General features: G+C 40.0%; 1 protein-coding gene across 2 annotated transcripts in view; it reads left to right on the forward strand.

Annotated features, from left to right (window-relative positions):
• Nucleotides 1-23,729, forward strand: part of cadm3.L (cell adhesion molecule 3 L homeolog) — a 204,196-nt gene that overhangs the window by 1,189 nt on the left and 179,278 nt on the right. The window lies entirely within an intron of this gene.

Raw genomic sequence — 23,729 nt, forward strand, 5'->3', positions numbered from 1 at the left:
TGATATTATTACCTGCCCTAGGACTGGCTTTCACAGGGTGGGGTACAAGGCACAGCAGACTTTTTGAAGAGGCGGTATATTAAGGTGCTGCTCTTATTAAATTCCCGGCACCCAAAATGTGTTTGGATGATGTAGAGGATTGCTATTCAGCTGACGGGCTGCAGGTTGGAAAACACACTCCCTTCCCAGATACTATAATCCTACTGTTACTATAGGCACCATCTCTCCCTACTATACCTGCTATCCCACAGTCACACTCCCGTCTCAGAGACTATTATCCCACTATTACTATAGACACCATCTCTCCCTACTATACCTGCTATCTCACAGTCACATTCCCTTCCCAGAGACTATTATCCCACTGTTACTATAGGCACCATCTCTCCCTACTATACCTGTTATCCTACAGTCACACTCCCTTCCCAGAGACTATTATCCCCCTGTTACTATAGGCACCATCTCTCCCTACTATACCTGTTATCCTACAGTCACACTCCCTTCCCAGAGACTATTATCCCACTGTTACTATAGGCACCATCTCTCCCTACTATACCTGCTATCCTACAGTCACACTCCCTTCCCAGAGACTATTATCCCCCTGTTACTATAGGCACCATCTCTCCCTACTATACCTGTTATCCTACAGTCACACTCCCTTCCCAGAGACTATTATCCCACTGTTACTATAGGCACCATCTCTCCCTACTATACCTGCTATCCTACAGTCACACTCCCTTCCCAGAGACTATTATCCCACTGTTACTATAGGCACCATCTCTCCCTACTATACCTGCTATCCCACAGTCACACTCCCTTCCCATTGTTATTATTGACCCTGCTATGTTTGCACAAGATCAAAATGAATATGTGGTGCAATACTAAGCTCTTACACTTTCTTCCTAAAACTGCTGCTCAGCTGGCCCTTACCGTATATGTATTGAGGGCCAAGGACAGTGCCTCCTGCCTGCACATTAAAGACAATCTCAAAAACGGAATTGAAATCTTAATGCCTAGCTCTGTAAAAAAGTTTATCAGCCTCAGGATCTGAGCAACATGGTTTGTTGTCATTTCACTTGACAAGTGCTTTATTTTAACCCATGGCCTTCTTGTCAACAAGCGGTTAAGATCCTACTGGGAGATTAATTTATAGGCAAGCAGCTGTGTGGTACAAGAAAAAGCAAAAAAAAAAATATTTGAAATTCCATGATTGGGCCTCCTGCCAGAATAATTAGTGGGTCAGATTAACAGAAAGTCCTTTGTCATGTGCAAGTTGCTGGAGGCTGGGAGTTGCTTGCTCTGCACCTAATTCCACATTCTTTGCCTTTTGTCATTTCTTTTAAGGGCTTCAATTGGTTTATAAATTTACAAAATGAAATGATGTGGTTTGTGCAATAAATATTCCCATCAAGCAAATGGGATTTCCTGTATATGTGGAGAGCAGGATTTAAGGGGAAGGGGATGCCTTAACCCTTACACTGCCTGAATGGCACCGCAGGGCTTGGGGGGGGGGCAGCAGTTCATGGCTCAGTGTTTTCTACCTGGTTTTCTTAATTGCTGTTTGTTTGATACATACAGTACAAAGAGAAAACATGTATGATGGTGACTAATAGGCATCTTTGTAGATTTATTCCCATGTGTTGTTGCAGAATATTTCACCTCTGTATAAGAGTGCAAGCTTATATGGTGTCATTGAGAAGCAACATTGTGTGCAATGCAGAAATGAGGTTATATCTTGATTCGCAAAGTTTTAGGACACTCTTGGCTTATAATGAGTTATTGTAATCTATCTATCTATCTATCTATCTATCTATCTATCTATCTATCTATCTATCTATCTATCTATCTATCTATCTATCTATCATCATCTATCTATCATCTATCTATCTATCTATCTATCTATCTATCTATCTATCTATCTATCTATCTATCTATATATCATCTCTCTCTCGCTCTCTCTCTCTCTCTCTCTCTCTCTCTCTCTCTCTCTTTATTCCTCTGTCTATCTGACTGTCTCTCTCTATCTATCTATCTATCTATCTATCTATCTATCTATCTATCTATCTATCTATCTATCTATCTATCTATCTATCTATCTATCTATCTACTGTATCTCTCTCTCTCTCTCTCTCTCTCTCTCTCTCTCTCTCTCTCTATCTGTCTATCTGTCTCTCTCTCTCTCTCTCTCTCTCTCTATCTATCTTTTTATCATCTGTCTGTTTGTCTGTCTCTCTTTCTCTTTTTCTCTCTATCTCTCCATTGGGATATCCAATGCTTGTGTATCTTTAAGAGCACACAGATCAGTGATTGGCTTTTCCAGAGAATCCCTGCAGGGTGCTGGGGGTTTGGGTTCTTGAGAAATAGTTGGCGTGCATTTACACAGGGCGGTGGTATACAGCCTGCCACAATATCGCTTGCACATTCATTATTTCTCAGTAACCTTATCTCCAACAGAAGACTATCTATTACTATGTAATAGTAATTTATAAACATTGCTGATGAAGCCGTATGCATGTTCTACCATGTTTACAAACATGAGTATTATGTGCTGTTATACATAGGAACAATAACACCAAGCACATGATTTATACGTGTAGCACATCGCTTTCTATAGAATTCTCTGCTAGCATGGAGATCAGCCTATTGCTGGACTACAAGCCTTTGGTGGGGGGTGGATGCTGGGAGCTGTAGTTTTACAATCTGTATATCCCTGATATAGATTATACAGGTATGGGACCTGTTATGCAGAATGCTTGGGACCTGGGTTTTCCAGGTTAACTGATCTATCCGTAATTTGGATCTTCATATATTAATTCTACTAGAAAATCATGCAAACATTAAATAAACTCAATAAGTTGCTTCCAATAAGGATTCATTATGTCAAATACAAGCTACTGTTTTATTATTACAGAGAAAAGGAAATTTAAATTATTTGAATGAAGTTAATGGGAGATGGCCTTTCCGTAATTCGGAGCTTTCTGGATAACGGATTTCCAGATAGTGGCAACCGATATCCATACCGGCAACTCTGTATGCAAGTGTCAGTCAATGTCTCAATAGTGTTTGCTGTCTATTAGCCCTTGAATATCTATAGTGTGCCCACATATTTATATACAGTAAGTGCAGTAGTATAGACTTATCAATAGTACTTTGTTTACTATGCATGCGTTGCGCTGCTCATGAGACAGTGTCTGTGTATCCTGCATGTCTGTAGATCAGCGTGCGTGCTTCTGTTTATCAACGTGCCACTATCAGCGCAAGTGTCTGTTAGTCAGTGTGTTCATCAGGCCGGGTGTCAGTTCTTCGGGCGACGGTCCCTGACAGTATCTCAGTATGACTGTTGATCTATATCAGGCGGCTATGTATCATTGTGCCTGTCACTCTATTAATGCGCCATGCCCCGTGTCAGGATGGCAGATGCTTAATATATGTGTATATATATATATATATATATATTGTACAGCTGTACATGAGGTCGATTAGTTGCTGTCGTTTGTGTGTTTTATTGTCTTTATGAAATAATACCATAATAACAGTACAAATATAAGATAGTAATCTCCCAGTGTGTCAAGGGCAGCGACTGACAGTTATTCAGCACCCTTTAATCCCCACAACCCATAAATGCAGTATTTATGATGGTCCCTGAATGTCATACTTCCACAGGGACATAGTAAATGGAAATGGAATCTAAACCTCTATGTTGCTTTTGTGTATGAGTGTGTCGTTGTTCGGCCGCCTTTACATCAAGGCGCTGTGGATTTATACAGGGGCCTGAGCCGATTCCTCACTGGCGGATAGCACAATTAACCTTGCGTCTGCCAGGTGCACACTGAAGTATTTCCTCGCTTGCGGACAGAAGACGGTTTAATCCCCCCGTGCTGCTCGGCACGCTTGTCTGATTCTCACTGAACCCACTGTGAGATTTCTGCTGGAACACACACACATAGAATTCTGTATATTAGAAAATATAGTGCGCTACTGACTCATCTCCTGACATATACACTGTGCCGCTGAACTACCGTAATTCCTTTGCCATATGTGTGTGTATATATATATATATATATACAGTAGAACCCCCATTTTACGTTTTTTCAGGGGACCAGAAAAAATGGTGTAAAATCCAGGAAAATGTTAAATCCGGGAAATGTAATATTATATATGTATATATTTATATATATATATATATTATATATATATATATATTTAACAGTGTTAAATGAGGGGATGTAAAATGGGTGTTCTACTGTGTGTGTGTATATATATATATATATATATATATATATATATATATATATATATATATATATATATATATATATATATATATATATATATATATATATATATATATAATACACAAAAGCCATGAATATCTTGTAAATTATATCCTTATAAACGGTGAGTTCTGATGTCATCAGTTATAAATGGTGAGTTCTGATGTAATTTCTGTCACATGACTCACTGAAATTTGTGTATTATAATAAATAAAGTACCCCCAGTTGCAAAATATGAGGATATTAGAAGATACCTCGGAGTGCCATGACCTGTATAAAAACACGAGGCCGATGGTCATGAAACTCCTCGGTAATTAATAATATCCTTATAATTTACAAGAGGGGGTACTTTATTCACTATATATATATATATATATACAGTAGAACCCCCATTTTACATCTCCTAATTTTAAGTTTCCCCTTATTTAATATTGGTATAGGATCCGTTATCCAAAAACCCGTTATCTGGAAAGCTCCGAATTACAGAAAGCCCGTCTCCCATAGACTCCATTTAATCCAAATTTTAAAAAATGATTCCCTTTTACTCTGTAATAATAAAACAGTAGCAGTAACAGTAATTTCTGTTTTAGCTTATGGAAGAAGTCATGGGATCCATTTGGAGATGTTTGCAGCCTTCCTGACATTTTTGAAATTCGAATCACATTTGATTCAACTTCGATTCGAGTTTTCGGTCAACGCTAGAAATTCGACCCTTGATAAATCTACCCCTTAAAGTATGAAGATCCATATTACGGAAAGATCTGTTATCCGGAAAAACCCAGGTCCCAAGCATTCTGGATAACATCTACCATACCTGTATATATTGTACACTTCTTTTTAATATTTATTCTTCCTATTTATCAAATTTTTGTAAAAAACAATATATATATATATATATATATATATATATATATATATATATATATATATAAAATCTTTTCTTTTCTTTAGACCCACACACCATCCACTAGTGATAAACAACTAAAACCTCACCTTCCCCATCAGCTGCTAAACAGGCACAAGGTTCCAATTTTACATTCCCAGCGAGGGTAGGCGAGGTGCTACGACACTCCATATTTAAACCTGTAGTGTGATCAGGGCCGTAGACAACGGTTAAATTAAGAAAATACAGAACCCACAGTCTCCCTGGCACCACAAATCGCTCCCATTTATCATCTGATTCTCCTGGCGTTTCTTCCTCCTTGTACAGCAGTGATTCACAGGGGACAAAGCTAAATCATCTGATGTAGGCTGATGGGGCATTCTGGGAGCTGTAGTTCTATAATAAGTAATTATAGCCTAAATCATATAAAATAGTGATGGGTGAATTTATTCCGCAGGCGCAAATTTGCGGCAAATTTCCACGACAATTCTGACACCATCGACAATTCCGATGACGGCAACAATTAAACGCACGCCCATTGACTTTAATGCGTGTAAAAAGTCGCGTTCATGAATTTTCGGGCAAATTTGTCCCATTTGCTAAAAAAATTCACAAAACATGAGTTTTTATGCGCATTAAAGTCAATGGATGTGCGTTTAATTGTCAGAATTGTCGTGGAAATTTGCCGCAAATTTGCACCTGCCGAATAAATGCTACTTTTTACGCGCATTAAAGTCAATGCATTTAATTGTCGCTGGCATCGTGAATTTTCGCCCGAATTTTTTAGCGAAATGGGACAATTTGCCCATCAGTAAAATAGAAATCAAATCATTGTAACATGTCAAACCCCCACACAGCTTCTGTTCCACTCCAACTGGATCCAACATTGCTGCAAACTGAATGACTTGCTAGATCCTGGTGATCCCCTCCCCTTCCCCATAAATTATCCTGTACAGAGATAGCTGGGGCAAGGTCCAGTGGGAATACAATGGCCGAATACATTTACAACCTTTGCAGTCTCTGTTGTTCTGTCCCTGGCAATATATTTCCTTTTGCACACAATAAAAAAGTGAAGTTTTATGTACAAAATAAAACAGGAGTGTTTTGTACAATTAGCCTATACATATATACAGTAAAACATTTATTTATACTGTATTATATACGTGTGTGTATATATATATATATATATATATATATATATATATATTAGTCCAAATGTTCTCACTCTAACCTTACTTGTTACCTGGATGCACGGTCAATCTGTATTATAGATGTATTGAAAAGGACCAGCATTCCAGTTTTCTTCAAATAAAGTGATCTATTTATTATATCTATGCTGTATCCAATGTTCGGTCCCCGTCCTTGATAAAGGTCTAATATCCTTATAATTTACAGTAGGGGGTACATTATCCTTTTAATACAGGAATGATACTCAGAGTTCATTTTTAACCTGGCCTGCAGCCTTGTGCCTTTATATGGTCACAGAACCCCACAGTGACTTCTAATATCCTTATCATTTACAGTAGGGGGTACATTATCCTTATAATAGAGGAGTGATACTCAGAGTTCCTTTTTAACTCGGCCTGCAGCCTTGTGCCTTTATATGGTCACAGAACCCCTCAGTGACTTCTAATACCCTTATCATTTACAGTAGGGGGTACATTATCCCTTATAATACATGAGTGATACTCAGAGTTCCCTGTATAACTGTTATTATCCATAATTTTCCTTGGCAGACTAAGCAACATGGCAGCCCCAGCACATGGACATAAATATAATGCTTCTTATAATTAAGGCTGTCTGTGCAGTATAACATTTATGTTTACTGAACGTTTATTTTCGATTTCATTAGCATTATACCCAGAGATACCCAGAGTTGTTTGACCCTCTGTGCTTTCAAGTGCTAATGTAATATATTTCCAGCATTCGTGTCGATATAAATAGCAAACTAAAGTAGTGACACATAAAGTCTTTAGAACATAACTGCTCTAGTGAGATTATTAAATGCAGCTCCGTAGCAGCGGCGCAGAGGATACATCCGTCCCCCCCCCCCTTTAATTTAATTTTCCTTTTGTTCATTTCCATCGCCTTTATTTGCGCTCCCGACTAAAAGGGAATCTTTCATCCTGCTGAATATTTTATTTCTCACAAACAGTATTATTAATTAGAGGTGTGAGTTGAATTTAGAGTATGAAAGATAAAGCCTGATGATTATCTATTTAGAGCATGCCTGGATCATGTCTGGATAATCAAAATGGCAGCTCCACCTCCCACCCCTCCCACCTGGAGCAGCCGTCGGCTTCGAGCAAGAGGAGATGTACTGTAGATTTCTAATAAAGGCTGTTTTTGACCATTGCACAATAAATTGCATATTTCTGCCTTAAAATATATGTAGTATTATACTTAGTATTATATGTGGTATTTAAAATACATCTAAAGTCTAAAAAGGAATAAGGCCAGAAATGTTGTATATTATCTACAAAATGTACTGTTCCTGCCTGGAGGTACAACTGCTCTGTAACATTAATGATCCAGCCCTTCAAAGTTGTCCACAGGTGCTCGCCATCTTGGATCTCGTCTTTTCAGTGTCAGTGAAACTGCACATGCTCAGTGAACTCTAGGCTGCTGTTTAGAAGTTAAGCTTAGGGGTCATCGCAAATCATCAAACCCTTAGCAGAAAGTAAGGTTATATCTGTCATATATATGTTATACCTGAGCTGATGCTCCAGGACTGATTACTGATACATTTTGATGCAGAATATACTGGTTTCTGTACTGCCCTGTTATGTGAATCTGAATAAATTGCTCATTCACCCTGCACTGTTAATTTTAGATTCTATCTATGCAATATATTGTGACATTTCTATTCTATGTGTACTGTATATTGTGAGTCGGTCCCTAAGCTCAGTAAGTGACAGCAGCAAAGAGCATGTGCAGTGAATCAGCAGAAAAGAAGATGGGGAGCTACTGGGGCATTTCCAGAGGCAGAAATCTTTTCTGCTAAAGGTTTGCAGTGACTTTGGGCAGGTAGAGAACCCCAAATATATGATGTAATATATGTATAATCATTTTTATTTAAATTTTCATTCTCCCTTTAACAGTAGGTCTGGGCCAGAAGGGATTTACTGAATCGACTCCTCCCTCTTGAGATATTTATATCCAAATCATATACCAGCATATATTTATAAACAAATCATTTTAAAAAGGTAAAAATGCTGCTGGGGTTTGTAGTTAAACTAGAGCAATAACAATTTCACCTTCATGAAAATAAATAGTGTTAAGCTGTGGCGTGCTGCGTCCCCCTGTTAGCTATTCTTGTTTCCACTGTGTATTATTTTACATTGATTTTTGCAGTTTGATACGTTCATTTACTTGGCACTGAAGTCATTGTGGATAAAAATAAAAACCGGTGTTGGGTAACGGCTCAAATAGATGAACCGCGGGGCTGGAATTAACTCATACAGTATGTTGCTTCCCCGTCAACTGAACTATTTGTTCATGGCAAATTAACACTGTGCTAAGATAACGAGGTAGGGCTTGTTGGAAATTACAACTGTTAGAGAGGCTTCAGGTCAAATTGGGGTGTAGCCTTGGCAACCAGGGGCGTGGCCAAGAATATCCCAGATGCATAATGGAGAATTTCAGGGTTGCATATTGTAATGGGCAATAGTAATATAGGAAGAAATATGTGCTTAATATGGGCCGATGCCATCTATGGGTTCTGAAGTTTGGTTAACACACATTATGGGCAGTTTATTAATGATCAGTGGTGTAACCATAGAGCAAATGGACCCTGCAACTGCTGGGGGGCCAACAAGGTATTAAGGGCACAGACTAATGCAGTTTCTTCATATATTTATGACAAATGTATTTTTCCCAAAGTGTAGGGGTCCCTAAAATGTATTGCTGTGATGCCCAGGAAGGTCTAGTTGGAAGCTAGTCTAGAAGCTAGTCTAGAAGCTAGTCTAGAAGGTCTCCTGTTCTCGGGTGGATGATGGTGCCACCTTTTGTGCTGTAGTTGTTCCTGTACCCCAGATCCACTCTGATATCCCATTACACCCAAGCACACCTCCAATTTACCCAAAATTCCATGCACTCCCACCATGTAATCTCTGCCTTTCAGGTTCATGAGTTGAGGATGTCCCACCTAAATAGGAAAATTTAGATATCACAGGGCTGTGTTTGGACTCCCAAGAGCAGCACAGTTCATTTCCAAATATATTCACTTCTCGCTCTTCCTCCCCAACAGACATCTCAGCCTTTAATTTTCTAGATCAACCTTTCCTATTTGAGGACATAGTGGTGTTGTAGTAAGCCTTGCAGTGCTGGGGTTCTGGGTTATTTTCCAGCCTGACCACTATAGGTGAAGAATATGTAGATTTAGGGAAGCTCAGACTCCCCAAAAAGAGGTCAACATCATGTATAACTAGAAGTTCTCCAATGGCAAGCATCCTATTGGTAGCCTCCCCTGCACATCACCTATATAACCTTCCTAAGAATTGACATTTCGAATTTTATTTGCATGTAAGTCTCTCATATCTATTGCTTTAACTGTGGTCCAGTTTGGATAAACCTACATGACCCATTATTTCTCTTGGTAGCTCAAAATTCTAGGTCCTCTTTCTTTTCTAGTTCTGCACCTACATCTTTCAGGGGTTTTATGGAGTTTATGGTACAACAGCTGAAAGGCTGCAGTTCAAATTTGAAGACATTATGGGGCCCATAGTTGTTCTCTTACTATCATATCAACAGGCAACCTGGCCAAGCCACAAGCTGCAGATGCCTTTAGAAATGTACAACTGCCTCTTTATTAATGCATACAGGAGCACCATCACTCCATTAATAAATATTCAGCCTTACAGAACTAAAAGCTTCCAGGGAAGCCGCTCCTGTCTGGGCATATGTGTAAAACATCTTTTAGCAGCACAAAAGGGTTTTGTTTAGCAAGTTGTTCTAATAATGTCATGTTGCTTGGGCTGCGCCTACAGTATGTGCATTGCTTGTCTCCTTTCATTCCTATGCGAGTAGGCGAAGAGTGGGACAAGAAAGCATAAAGTCAATGTATGAAAACTCTACAGTGACAGAGAGAGAGCACCCCCTAGACATAATGTGGCTTATTCTCTAGCAATGGCGTGATCATAGCATTTAAGGGGATGTCTCAACTATGAGAGGGCCACCACCTCAAACTGAAGGTCTAGGACAATTTAAAATACCCTTGAAGGTCCAACTTTTTGGTCAGGGTCCCCTCTTCTCTCATATCAAGGTTACAGATTTTGGGGTATTCAGCCTCAGTCTCAAGAATATTCTGCTAATGGATAGACAATGATGTGGGGATTATGCCCACTGAGATGATGCCTTGGGAGGAACAGAGAGCAGCCTCCTCCCAGAAGCTTATATTTTTTCCAGAATTTGACTATTAGGATACTTAGAGATTCATAGGCTTGCTGAGCATGAGAGTGAATTAAACAGATAGGGTGCAGCTCAAGTGGAGACTTGAACAAGTAATTGAGAAGAAGTAATGAGCTGGGAAGAGCCCTGTAGGTCTTGTGTAGAACAGAAAAACTGAGGCAGGGCCCTAATAATATTATTGCTCCTCATCGGTTTACGGAATAGGGAGAAACCTGTTAAATGTCATCAGGGACAAAAATGTTCCACTAAGGAAACTACTGCATGTTCCATTCATACACAGTTTCATCACCAGTTGAGGGAGTCCCCATGCTATTAATCTGGCTGCACTTTGGAGCTCTGCCCATGACTTTGAGATCATATATTTATCACAGGGCCCCAGGAAACCTTAAATAAAAAGTTTTATAAAGAATTTTGGGCTGAGGTTGGTGCAATTGTTATACATAATATGTTAAAACACCATAAACTAGGCAGCTGCACTGGAGCTTAGCACCAGTTGAGGGACATCCAGAGGGCTGCAGGTTGTCCATGTTGGTTACATATCAGAAATGTGAGAGAGGTAGCCAAGATTGCTGGGAACTGCAGCAGGCTGCCTTAAGTGTATTTGATGCCTGGGATTATGTCTCCTCTCTGCATCGGTGCTGCTTTATATACTGCATTAATACTTCCCAAAAGCCACTTCAAGGCACAATAAAGCTTGCAATGAAGTTGCTTTATATAAAAGGTAATGTGTGCTCACAGCTGGCGTGGGGGTGGCAGATTCTCCCACAGTGGTTAATGCCCATGTTTTGGTACACAGTATTTTATTGGTATTGTTACAGCCTGCTCTTAGGAATAAGCGATTGGTGCTGTTTAATGTGCATCCTGTGTAGTTCCCTACAATCCGGTTTCCTTTATGTCAGAGAACTTGTTCCGAGCAAGTAAGCTTAACTGTGATGAGCATTGCGGTTTTGCAGTGCAACACACACAGATGTAAGTTTAGTGATAGTGCCACACAGGTAATGTAAACTGCCATGAGTTTATACTCATCAGAGGAATGCTAGTTAAAAATGTAAGCTGCGGCAGATTGGGTTGGTAGGCAAGCACCCAGGGCATCATTGAGTTCTAAGCATATATAAGTTGGCCTTAATGGATGTTTATTGCAGTCAGATAGATGGCTGTGATTGGACTCTTGTTGTTCAATAGACCACAGAAGCTAGAAATGCCTATATATTATGCAGTGAGTGGCTCATACCAATATGGAGTCCAGGTTCTTGACAGACATTTGTGTGAAATACAATACTCCCCCATTCTCAGTTATTGGATATGGTTCCACTTCCCTGCTCATGGTGGAACACTGACATAGCACAGAGCGCTTGAGTGAATGCTCATATTTTGATCTGACCCGTGTTTAGGGCAAGGGAAACTGGGCATTGTAGCTAGAAGTACGGAAAACATATATACCATGGTTGGCCAATCTGCCCACCCAAAATTATTTAGCTACTGGGAGATGTCGTTCAACAGCTGGTATTTTTCCATGAACCTAAAGGGGCCTTTGACTTTTCCAAGTACAAGGTCCCTCCACCATTTTAAAAGATATCAGCTAATGCATAATAATCCAGTCCAGGCATTTTTAAAGTACAAGAAAAGCAATGTGTATCTTGGATCCACGGCAGAGGTCCACACAACCCAGTTCTGTCCCATTTGCCCATATCTGCCAAAATAAAAGGGAAAGTAGTATGTGAGGTTGATGGGCATCATGTTGGTCTCTTGGCTTCCTGTCCCTAACTCGCTGGCAGCAAGGAGCTTGAGCAGATCTGGTTGTGACTGCAGCTGCTCATTCTCCTGGTCCAACTGGGGGGAAGATGTCAACTGGATGGGCATGGTGGCCAACATGGCAGCTACTGGTTTTGCTAATAATTATGGGCAAATATGGCAGTATTGGGTGGCATGATTGCTTTCCTTGTTCTTAGTGATCTTAATTTTATGTTGCCATTTAAATCTAGGCAATTATCACCCAAATGACGTAGGCTTACCGAACATTTATAACCAGTCTGTGGGAGTCGGTACTACTTAGCCTTTAGAATGCCGGGTTGAAGGATATCATGTTGGTCTTCTTGGTGTCCTGTCCCTAGCTCGCTGGCACAATGAGCCTGAGAAGATCTGATTCTGTGCAACTGCACATTCTCCTGGTCCACCTAAGGAAAGGCATCAATTGGCCAGACATGGTGTCCAACATGGCAGCTTCTTGCTTTGTTAAAGATTATGGTCAAAAGGAGCAGTATTGGGTGGTGCAGTTTGGGATGGGAGCTTTTGCAGGGGGCATATGTTGTACAGTATACATTGCTTTCCTTGTCCTTTAAGACTTTTATTGTATGTTGCCATTTAAGTCTGGGTCTTTATCACCCTAATGATGTTGGGTTAGTTGACATTTATAACCAGGCTGTGGGAGCAACATTTATTCATAGGTCGGTACTACTCAGCCTTTCTGCTTTAAAAGAGTTAATTAGGGTAATAAGCAGATGTATAAATATGCACAATTTATATTCGCCATAGCGCAGACAAATGTTTTTTATCAAGGGGATTTTATTACCTCTCCTCCTGCATGAGTGTGATTTATACAGTCGGTAAGCATGTCGTAAAAATTTACAAATGTAATAAGTACCATCCATCTCGTGGATGTAGTAATTAGCCGGATATATCATATTAGAAGCAAGAAAGTCGCATCTTGCACCAGTCATCCCTGTACCTTTCAGCCCAGGCATCCACATTAGACTTGCTAACAACGGGAAGCACAGAAGAAGGATCCACATATAACCCACAGCGAGTGCGTTTTCGTCTTATGAACTGATAAATTACTTTTGTACAGGTCATTGGGCTAATGCAGTAAAGTGAGCGGTTCTGTTTCCAGGCAGCGGCGGAATCTTTGTGGCGAATAATGCTGTGGGTTTTTTTTTTTGTACCGTTTACGGTAAATCCGATTGCCTCAGCAATATTTTGATATTTCTTTTTATTATTATTATTATTATTAATTATTCAAAGCAGCACTGCAGATGAGCGGAGCGTGTGCGTTTGACCATGGAGTGCACTGAGTGCCTTGCTGTACACTGCATGCTAAAGGGGGCATTTCTCCTACATATACAGCTGCATAATGATTTGAGCATATCTGGATATTGAGCATCTATTTTTATAATTTTTTATTTTTCTTTTATTACTGAACATGCATCTCATCCCTCTGGACTGACATAGAATGGAAAAGGAGGAAAAGCAGTTTAACCAGGCTAGTAGCTCAAAATTAAGAAGATTAAAAGATATGGTTTTGTGGGAGTTCCAAAAGAACATTATATTTTTTAGCATAATATCTTTCTACCAGGGCCTACCCTCAAGCTCTACCTCGAGTTAGCCCTGTTTGTATACATCTACAAAAACTTGTTGTCCCTGGATCTGCTCCTCCTATTGGTTCACCTCTGCTGTCAGCTCTCTTTTATAAAGATAGCCTGGGCACCCAGGTTTAGGTGCTCTGGGCAAAAAGATGGTGCCTCTCAAATATTCCCATGTGGGTATACTCCTGAGTCCTCAACTCTAACTCTAAACATTATACCCCGCCTTCCTCCTTTCATATATATCTGGCAGGATGGGCTGAGGTCCACACTTGGCCCCACTGCATTACCTATATCTTCTCTCCCTATTGTTAAACCTCTGCTCCCTGCTCAGCAATATTCAGGGGTAGGTGCCTTCAAATATTCCCATGAGATTCTTTTTTAAATGTCCCCTTCACCCTCTCATCTCCAGTTCCCAGAGGCATATATGTTTCCACCATCTCCTCTAATATATCTCATTTGTTCCCCTCTTGTCCCCATAATGTCTCTCTGGTGTCCTTCTGTTCATATAGGACATTCTAATTATTCCACCACATTTAATCACTTACACTTTGATCAGTTAACATATGCAATATTTACAGACTGCACAATAAAGTTTATAGATGATGAATTAAACCCTTGAGAATCAGCTGGCTCCCAGTGGTATCAATCAATGGCACTCATATCCTCCAGGGCTTTCTTCTACTTGGGTAACGATATACCAAGGATACAAAGCAAAATTACCTTGCTTGGTTGCTCAGTATCTGACCCGTCTTGCGTGTCTAGATTCACTTATAAAGCAACTAGTGTATGCTAAGTTTTCCCTTGTCTAGTAACCCTTAAACACCATTTACAACTGGAACAAACCCACTTGACCGGCCGTTCACTTATCCCTCAATAGCAGGGAGTCCTTTATATTCTCCCACAGTGAAACAGGTGGTGAGCCAAGGGCAAATCTTTCTTAAACCTTTGTATTATACATCCAGTTTGCTACATGAATTAATCTCCAAAAACTTCAAACTGCTCCCATGTGAAGGAGCCTTGTATATCATTCTTAAAACGCGTAGGTGTATAATTTTTTACCTTGTGCCTAAAAGCAATGACAACCCTAAGCAGAGTATCTCTGGGCAAATGGTAATTTTATTGCACTCTAAACAAATAACATAAAATGTATCTGCTTCCACTGAGAATTGTGCATCTAGTCCCTTTACCAACAATCATAATAATTCATAATTCATAATAAGTATTATGAATTCAAGTCACCCTGCCAGTGTTTTCTGTCCCACAGGCTGAATGCTCTGTTGTCTCTTCATTGCAATGTCCTCCATTGGAAATAAAACAAGTAGGAACATTATTCTAGGGACCATTGGAACTCCTTATTCAAGATGCATGGGTGAAATTTCCAATATAAAGTCTCTGTTATTCCTCCGAGTGTGGCCACATAATATAAAAACTGATTGGCACGTAGGACAGTTGATCTGGTATCTCAAACTGGAACAGAGGTTGGAAATATCAGAATGAAAATTCCAACAATGCACTGTGCACAGCAAACAAGCCCAGCAGCTCGAAGTTCAGGATACTTTTATGTCAAGAAAATGATGATAAGGATGAGATGAGCATGGCCGAAAGCACTCTCTTGAATGACAGTTAATCAGTTCATGGAATTTTTTTGCACAGTCTTTTGTATTCACCATTGCACTGGGTTCTGTTTTATAAATGACTGCCATCAGCAAAGATTTGTCAATGTGAAGAACGTAGGGGAAAGCAGGAGTACCTCTTAAATGCCAAACTGTGAAATGTTCCTAATGTGTGAAAGGAGAAAAATCATATATACGTTCAGAAAAGGAGAAAGCAACCGTAGGGCAGGATTTGGTCTTCAATCACTATGTCAAGAACCAAGTAGAGCCTGTTCAAGGGTAATGTCACATGTAACAATCCTGTACTGACACATTTCAGCTGATGAAGAAACACCCCCATACACTTCTATGTCATTCACATGAATAGAAGCTGGACATGGTCAGTTATTGGCTGGTCAATGTGCCTATGATTGTGACAGGAGGTTCTTATTCATGTGAATGACAGGCGGCACAAAGCGGAGTCATGTATCATCACCCAAAGAAGTAAAAAAATGTAGTTTGTATTTGGGTCAGGATAGAAATTGATTGGCTTTTGGGCTGACTGTTCATGGGTCGATACAAGAAACCAACTCGGCCTCACCATATCAAGCTTATTGTCTATATATGGAGGATTCCCCATGGCCTGCTTGACCAATATCTGGCTGAAAATTGGCCAGAAATCTAGGGGGTAAATTATAATATCCCATGAGACAAGAACCACATCTTCCCATTTGGTATGGTCATATGGCCCTCTCCGGTTTGGGCTGTGTAGGCCTCCATTATGAGCCATTGATTGCCTTGGTAGTAAAATGATTGAATCATATTTTTTTTGGCCCAACATGTAGATGAGTGAGCAAAGATCTGTTTCTTTGGAGACTTCACTGCAAGATTGAATCTTTATGCCTTTACCAGTTATAAACTGTAGCCAAATTCACTTAAAATTCTTAAGCCTCCTTCTTTACCTAAGATGAGGGTATAAATCATTGCAAAAAGCAGATCAGGACATTTGGAAAGTACCTATAAAATCAGTGAGATTCCAGAGGACGTATTACTGGAGTGTAATTGTGAACATAGCTGGTTTGTTTTCACACCCCCAAAACTTTTTTGACCCCCTATGAGTTCATTTTTTTCCCATAGACAAAGTAGAAACCTTGCCCTTGATTAATGGCCTTTAAACTCATAAAATCTGTGCTTGGGACATTTTATTGCTTAGAGATTTGCATAAGCTTATCCGGTATCCATGGAAATGGGAGCAGAACATGACAGAAAACTAAGACTATATTTCCGAAAATAGTTATTTAATTGCTTACATAAGACAACACAGGCAGATCTTAAATAGAAACAGATTTTCTGAACATGTACATAATTCCAGAGATGTAAGATCATGCCATATAAAAAATGGACTTAAATGGACTGAGCTGCCATGGCAGTTGGAACGTACTTATTGATATGCACTGGGGGCAGTATAAAAAGAGATTCAAAGTTTAAGTTTAGTTCAGGTCTAGTAAACCATTGCAAGTGCTCAGATATTTGCTTTCAATCAGGTGACCAGTAAATGCTTCTCATTCATTGGTTGTTATAGATATTAGAATTGTTGCCAATAAAGCCACTTTTTATTACATAACCCCCATAATTAAACTGTTGCTAAGAAGAAACCCATCACTCATATAGGAAATAAGCAAGCAACATGTTTGCTTGAGTATGGTCAGCATGCCATGGGGTTCATCATGAAAAGAAAATCATATGACTTCCCTGCATTACTGTGAGTTGGTCAGAACTGAAAATCTAGTTAGCTATTACCTCCTGTCTGATATAACTTATTAATATCTAATGAAAAAGGCCATTTAATGATCTCATGTTCAAGTTGTTCTTCTACATAAGATAATAAGGGTAAATCCATCTGCAGGGTTCTGATTTCAGGAGACTGCCGACCTCTCTATACAGTTGCAGTTGGTTCCCATAGTCGTTCCCATGGATTTAATGGCTGGGGCAGAGACCTGACTGCTCAAAGCAGATCAGAAAGTGTTTCAGTGGAGCATTTAAGTGGAGGATATGGATGTTAGTTAGGCACATTTAGTAGGGTTATCTATTTGGACTGATTATGTATTATCAATAAATGTATATGGTAACATTTGACATGTTTCTATCATCAACTATTAGGGGTATAATTTGCTCTATATTTAAAGCTCCTAGGTGTTGTGTCTAATTATGTTTGTGCATTATATATATTATATTTTCATTCATATTTTAAAGTTCAATCCCTTATTAAAGAATGTTTATATTTTCTCCTTTTAGAATGTCAGAGGAATTTTTGGAAGGATTTGAATAGCAACCCCCTGCTCTTGTTGTTAATGGTTTTACTGCTACCGTAGGAAAAGTAGAGGGGGTAAAGCAAAGGCACAAGTGACTGACAGTTGACTGCGTCCTTCATTGAGATAATGATAGTCTAGGTCTAGGGTATTGTCTAGTCATTTCAGGATAAAGTGACATAATCCAGCATTAGTCAAGGCTTTTCGCTTTCACTCACAAACGCTTGATTGAAGTAGCATTGACCAAGCAGACTGATCCTTTAATAAGGTGATGCGGCTGTAATACAAACCAGAGGGAAGGATAGGGCAAGCTAAGAACATCATTCCATGAAATCTTGTGTGTATCTTAACTAGGCTTGCCATCATGGAGCTTTGACATATGCCACAAAGTACTTTGGCACTGGTGATATTCTTTATACATAGATGAAGTATATTATTGATATATTTGGTGTACCTGGTGATCATGGCACACATACCAGTGGAAAAGGATGTGCCCGTGTGTGCAAGATGACCTGATTGAGCTGGTCTCTATATTGTATATCATTTAAAGATATTTCTACTGAAGACTCTTCTTCCTTTCCTTACATGACATCTTAATCTTCAACCCCCCAGCTCCAGATTCTACTCTTGGCCACAGTTTACCCTGTGTATACCCCTGTTGTGTAAAGGGGCATGAGAATACATGGGATTATTTCATTGCCCTAGTCCAATTACTAGTAACAGTATTCCTGCAGGTCTATGAAAATGCTAATGACTGCCAAGGCACAAATCTGCCCATTGTTACTAATGGGCCAAGGTGTTTACATTAATGTAATAACCTATTGGGTCTTGGTCACACCTTCAAGCTAACAGCACACCTTTAGCAGCAATGGGAGAAGGCAGGCTGAAGTTCAACACAGGTAGCTAACAGTACCGATGGGGGTCAACAATGTATTATGAGTAAGTAATAAAGTGTTTTCCTGAGCTCTACTTGCTCCATCTGCATTTACCTGTAATACCATAATCACACAGTGATGGGCTCACTGGTCAACCAGAATTTTCTATTTTCAGCTCCAATGAGGACCCATGGAGTTTTGGACCTCCAATAGTATTGGCCATCCAGCACTGGTTGTAAGCCAATTTGATAGAAAGCAATTTGTTATCTGGTTGGGCCAGATAATGTTGCTGTCAACATCTCCAGAACAAGACTGACATGTTTGCACTTCCTAGTGCCAAAATGCTCAGGCTTCTTCTACGTGTTCCTCTTATGCGCCTTGAGACAGCTCCAGCTTTTATACTATTACCATGTGCAGTGTATTAATGAGTTTATCTATTTATTCCGGGCTCTGTAAAATTGGATTGTTAGCAATCCTGCCTCTCCATGGCACAGCATGCTTAGGATCTGCCTCTCCTCTAAATAAATAATAATTACTGCAGTTTATTAGTTAATTGGCTATAACTATAGCTTGTATGTTAATTATAATCTTCAATAAATTGGGTTCCACTAAATTTGCTATAAATTGACGGTCCCAATTAAAGTTAACGTATTCTAATAGCATTGCCTGACTGCAGTGAGCAGTACAGGGATGCATCGTGGGACATTGTTTTCTTTGTATAAAATAAAGCAGCAACTACTTTTTCCTCTGTTATTCTATTCATTCTCTTCAATGACTACATGGACTTTCTTTGTGGGTATTTACATTAATTTAAGGGAAGGACCACTCAGGCATTGAAATCAACAACCAGCATTTCTCTCCATGACTGAGATCCCTCAGTCAAGTTTTAATTGCAGGCATCTCAGCTTCTCTAGAGTGACACTGATACATTGGAATCTTGTCTTTTCTTGTATATGTCAGACTGTTGGAAATTCAATAAAATTACTTAAGAAGAATCTCCCAGTAGATGCTGGTCACCTGGGCTTTACTGATTAAAAGTTAAATTTCCTAAAGAGAAGTCTCTTAAGTAAACCAATGTGTTGGTCCTGTTGGCCATTCTTCAAGATTCTCCTGCTTTGGGCTGAAAGGTTGATTTGCAGTAGGAACCAATTTTTTTGCACATTTTAATGTTATCAGGAAATACTTACAATGACTACATTAAGGTCATTTATGAATATGTTAAAAGAAACAAACCAAGGACAGACCCCCGAGGTACTCCTCTAACAACAGTAGTCCAACTAGAAATCATTACATTTATGGCCACCTTAAATCAGTCAGCAACCTTCTGTATGATACACGTAGTGTATCAAATCACAGCCACTGCCAACTCCGGGGTCTAGGCTTCCGCTCAACTCCTTGTAGTATGATTTGATGTGTAATATCTTCTGCACATAAAACCAGGCTGGCACAAACTGTGCTTATAAAAGGGGTCAATTACAAAGGTCCAGGGCATGAGTGCTAGAAGGACAGATGTCAGACTAATGGGTCTATAGTTTCCTGAGTGAGAACAGGATATATTTTTTTAATCATGGCATCACATTTACCAGATATCACAAGATATTTAGATTCAAATACAGTATCTCACTTTTGATGCCCCTTTTTCTCTTTTAGATCTGTGATCTGGGTGTAGCAAGACCCATGACCCCCTGTAGTTATGCTGTTATAAGATGGATACATGATCTTGTATATCTTTGGGGTTAACCGATGAAACCATCATGTTTTCATCTAGACTAGAGGGCTAATTTGCTTTGTATTTTCAGGCCAGTGCCTAAATGTGATAGAACTGGACACCAATGTTGGTGCACTGACAAATACACAAACAGCTTACTATGCATACTAAACACTCTGTTCTGCTAACCCAGCCTTGGCACACAGTGATTTACAAAGCCCGTGTAAGCCATGCCCATATTATAAAGATAACAGCCTTGGCAAAAAGTACAAGTGATCATCCTGCATCTGCACAACAATATTACTTTGTGTATCACTGTAGCCCCTTGAGCCTAGCTCAGCACAGACTGCAGATATTTCATATTTCATTAGCAAGCAATAAAATGAATTCTTAATAATGAGTTGAGAAGAGCACTAAACTACAGCGGTGCCAGGAGAGTCCCAACGCATTTCTCTGCGAGGTTGTTGATTTTTACATGTAGCAGCTTCCTGCAGGTAGGATGGTAAACAAGGCTGGCCAGGCAAGATGTTTTTTTTTTCATCTGTATTCTCTGTGAAGAGCATGGTTCTGAAGGCATAAAATAAACCTGCTACTCTTAAAATATTCTTTGTGCTCAGATTTTCAGTTTGTAGAGTCTGGGTACATCAAGGGTTGTCTGTTGTCCAAAGCCATGAAATAAAATGTAGTAGCTGGACAGTCACTGAAACAAACTTTAATGAGCACCTAGTTTAAATGAACTCTGTCTTCTCATTCTTGCTTCCTTCATTTCCTTGATTTATTCATAGCATATTATACACTATCATATGCTCGTGGGTGGAGATATAGGCATATGAGGGGTTTTTAATTTGCTAGGGTACAAAGGGGTCCAAAAGTGCTCAACTTAGTGCTCATTCGAGAAATACTTACATCTGGGGTCTGTCCAGGGTCAGAACTAGGGGTACACAAACATGAGAGGTTTAGGGCACTCTGGAAAGCCACATATGGATCAGACCCAAAAGTCAAAAGATTAAAAAGTAGTTTAAAACATCATCTCACATCTTACATGTTTTGTATCAATAAGACACCTAATCATGGGCTTAACACTTACAAGAAAGCATCAGTATTTAAAGGAGAAACCAACCCTTAATAAAAAAAACCCTACCCCCTACCCTACATAGACCCCCCTCCCCCCCACCTAGCTGCCTCCCGGAGCAAATGCCCCTAAATCTTTACTTACCCCTCCGTGCAGAATCTGTCCAGCAGAGTTCATGGGCGCCGTCTTCTTCTCTTCGGCAATCTTCGGAATGAGACTGGCGAATCACTGCGTTTCGCAATCTTCTGTTCAGCAAAAACTGAGCATGCGGCGAAACTCATTAAAATTGCCGAAGCGTTGCTCTTATTCCAAAGATTAGCGAAGCGGCTGCAGATGGGGTTCATGAACTCCATTGGACAGAATCTGCGCGGAGGGGTAAGTAAAGAGTTAGGGGCATTTGTAGAGGCAGCTAGGCTGGGGGGGAGGGGGGTCTATCTAGGATAGTTTTTTTTTTTTTATTAAAGTTTTGTTTCTCCTTTAAAGATCCAAACACCAATGGAAAGAAAGGGGAAGACAACAATTACTAATTTAAAGTCATTGTGACATCATGAGTGTCATCTTGACACAAAACGCGTAAGGTGTGAGGTGATTGTTTAATAAAGATTTTTTCTATTTTTTAATCATTTGACTTTTGGGTCTGATCCATATGTGGCATTCCAGAGTGCCCTAAATGTTCCTTGTTTGTGTACACAGATTGTCCTCTCTCCTGAGCTGTGGGCCTGGGGCAGGAGCACCTGGGCCACTGTTCAACTGTGGTGAGTTATTATACTACGATTGGATGCCTTTTATGCTTCAAATTATTTATTTGGATCAGTACTGGATCAGTGTGGGGCCATGGGCCCAAGCAAACATTCCTACCACTGGGATTGGGGAGAGGAAGGTGGTGCCATGGTATGGGGGCCATGACGATCAAGGGTGGAAGGTTAGTCTTGGAAACCTGTAGGCCGGCATTGGGTCTGGCTGCCCTCTGCACCTAGCACTGGATTTGAAATATTGTGCAAAGTGCATTAACAAGACAACCAACGGACAGACAGTAAGTTAGGGGTCCATTGCAGTCTGCAAATGCTGGCAACCCCTTGTCATGTGGACATGACATGCCTGTGGGCCTCCTGCACAATGCAGGCAGTGATGTATCCATTGGGTGCCCTGCACACAGAGGGTGCACACACTTGTGCCAAATCAGAACATTAGAGGCAGAGAGATTTTCACCCATTTTTTGCACTTTGCACCCTTTTTGTAGATGACCCCTATGAGTATTGATGCTATGGATACTGCCATCAGTATAAAATTCATTCTTTTTGCCAAGTTTATGAAATTAAAGTTAGAAAAATCTGACTCAGGGTAATGCACAGTTTGATTGGTGAGCAACAGGGACCTTTGTATGTCAGACAATTTAAGCTCAGAATTGTTTGTGCCCTGTTTCCCAATGATAGTCGCCTGACCTGTGAATGCACCATCAGCGTCAAATTTGAATAGGGCAAAATGAGGATTTTTTTTTTTTCCCTGAGTAAGCACAATATACAGGAGAGCTCAGGAGCATTCAAGGTTTCCCTGGAGCTTACTGCCTTCTCCAAAGAGCAGCTGTAAACGAGGGCACGTAGTAGAAGCAAAGCAAGGCGGAGGCAGCAGCAGCTCCTTCGCTCAGGAGATGAATCTAAAATGCAGCAGTAGGCGACTTTCATAGAGCTCATTGATGTGATGGGTGCTGTGTATTAAAGGCACCCGGCCTGTAACTCGGCATCTAATATCCCATGATATTCTGCATGAGCCTTTAATTTCCTGCTCTGATGGCTAAGACTCTGGATATTGTGCTTAGTCTGGGGAACATAATGTGTGTGACATAGAGAGAGATATACCTGTACATGACTAACTGCGGGGCCGCTCTGCATTTGTTATTTATAAATGGAGTTTGCTCTGTAATAACCTACTTATTCAGGGCTGCTGTCACTCTGGTTTTCCCCATTTTCTTATTTGCACTTCTAAACATATTCTGTGATCAATAGTAATGTTTTAAATAAGTAGCAGTTCTTCTAACCATATCAGCAGGTCTATTCCCAGCACATTATACTCTGTGATAGATTTCTGGGAAACGACAGGGTCATTCTGCATTATATCTCAGGTATAAGCGACCTCTTCCATGCTGGATATTGCACATCTATAGCAGTAGGTTTCTCGGGGAATGCTGGGAGATTTTGTTCTACTATGTATTCCTGAAGGTTGCTTGCCTGTCTTATACCCATTGCATGTTGGT

Source organism: Xenopus laevis, chromosome 8L, assembly GCF_017654675.1.
Source record: "Xenopus laevis strain J_2021 chromosome 8L, Xenopus_laevis_v10.1, whole genome shotgun sequence".
In the NCBI taxonomy this organism is placed as follows: Eukaryota; Metazoa; Chordata; class Amphibia; order Anura; family Pipidae; genus Xenopus; species Xenopus laevis.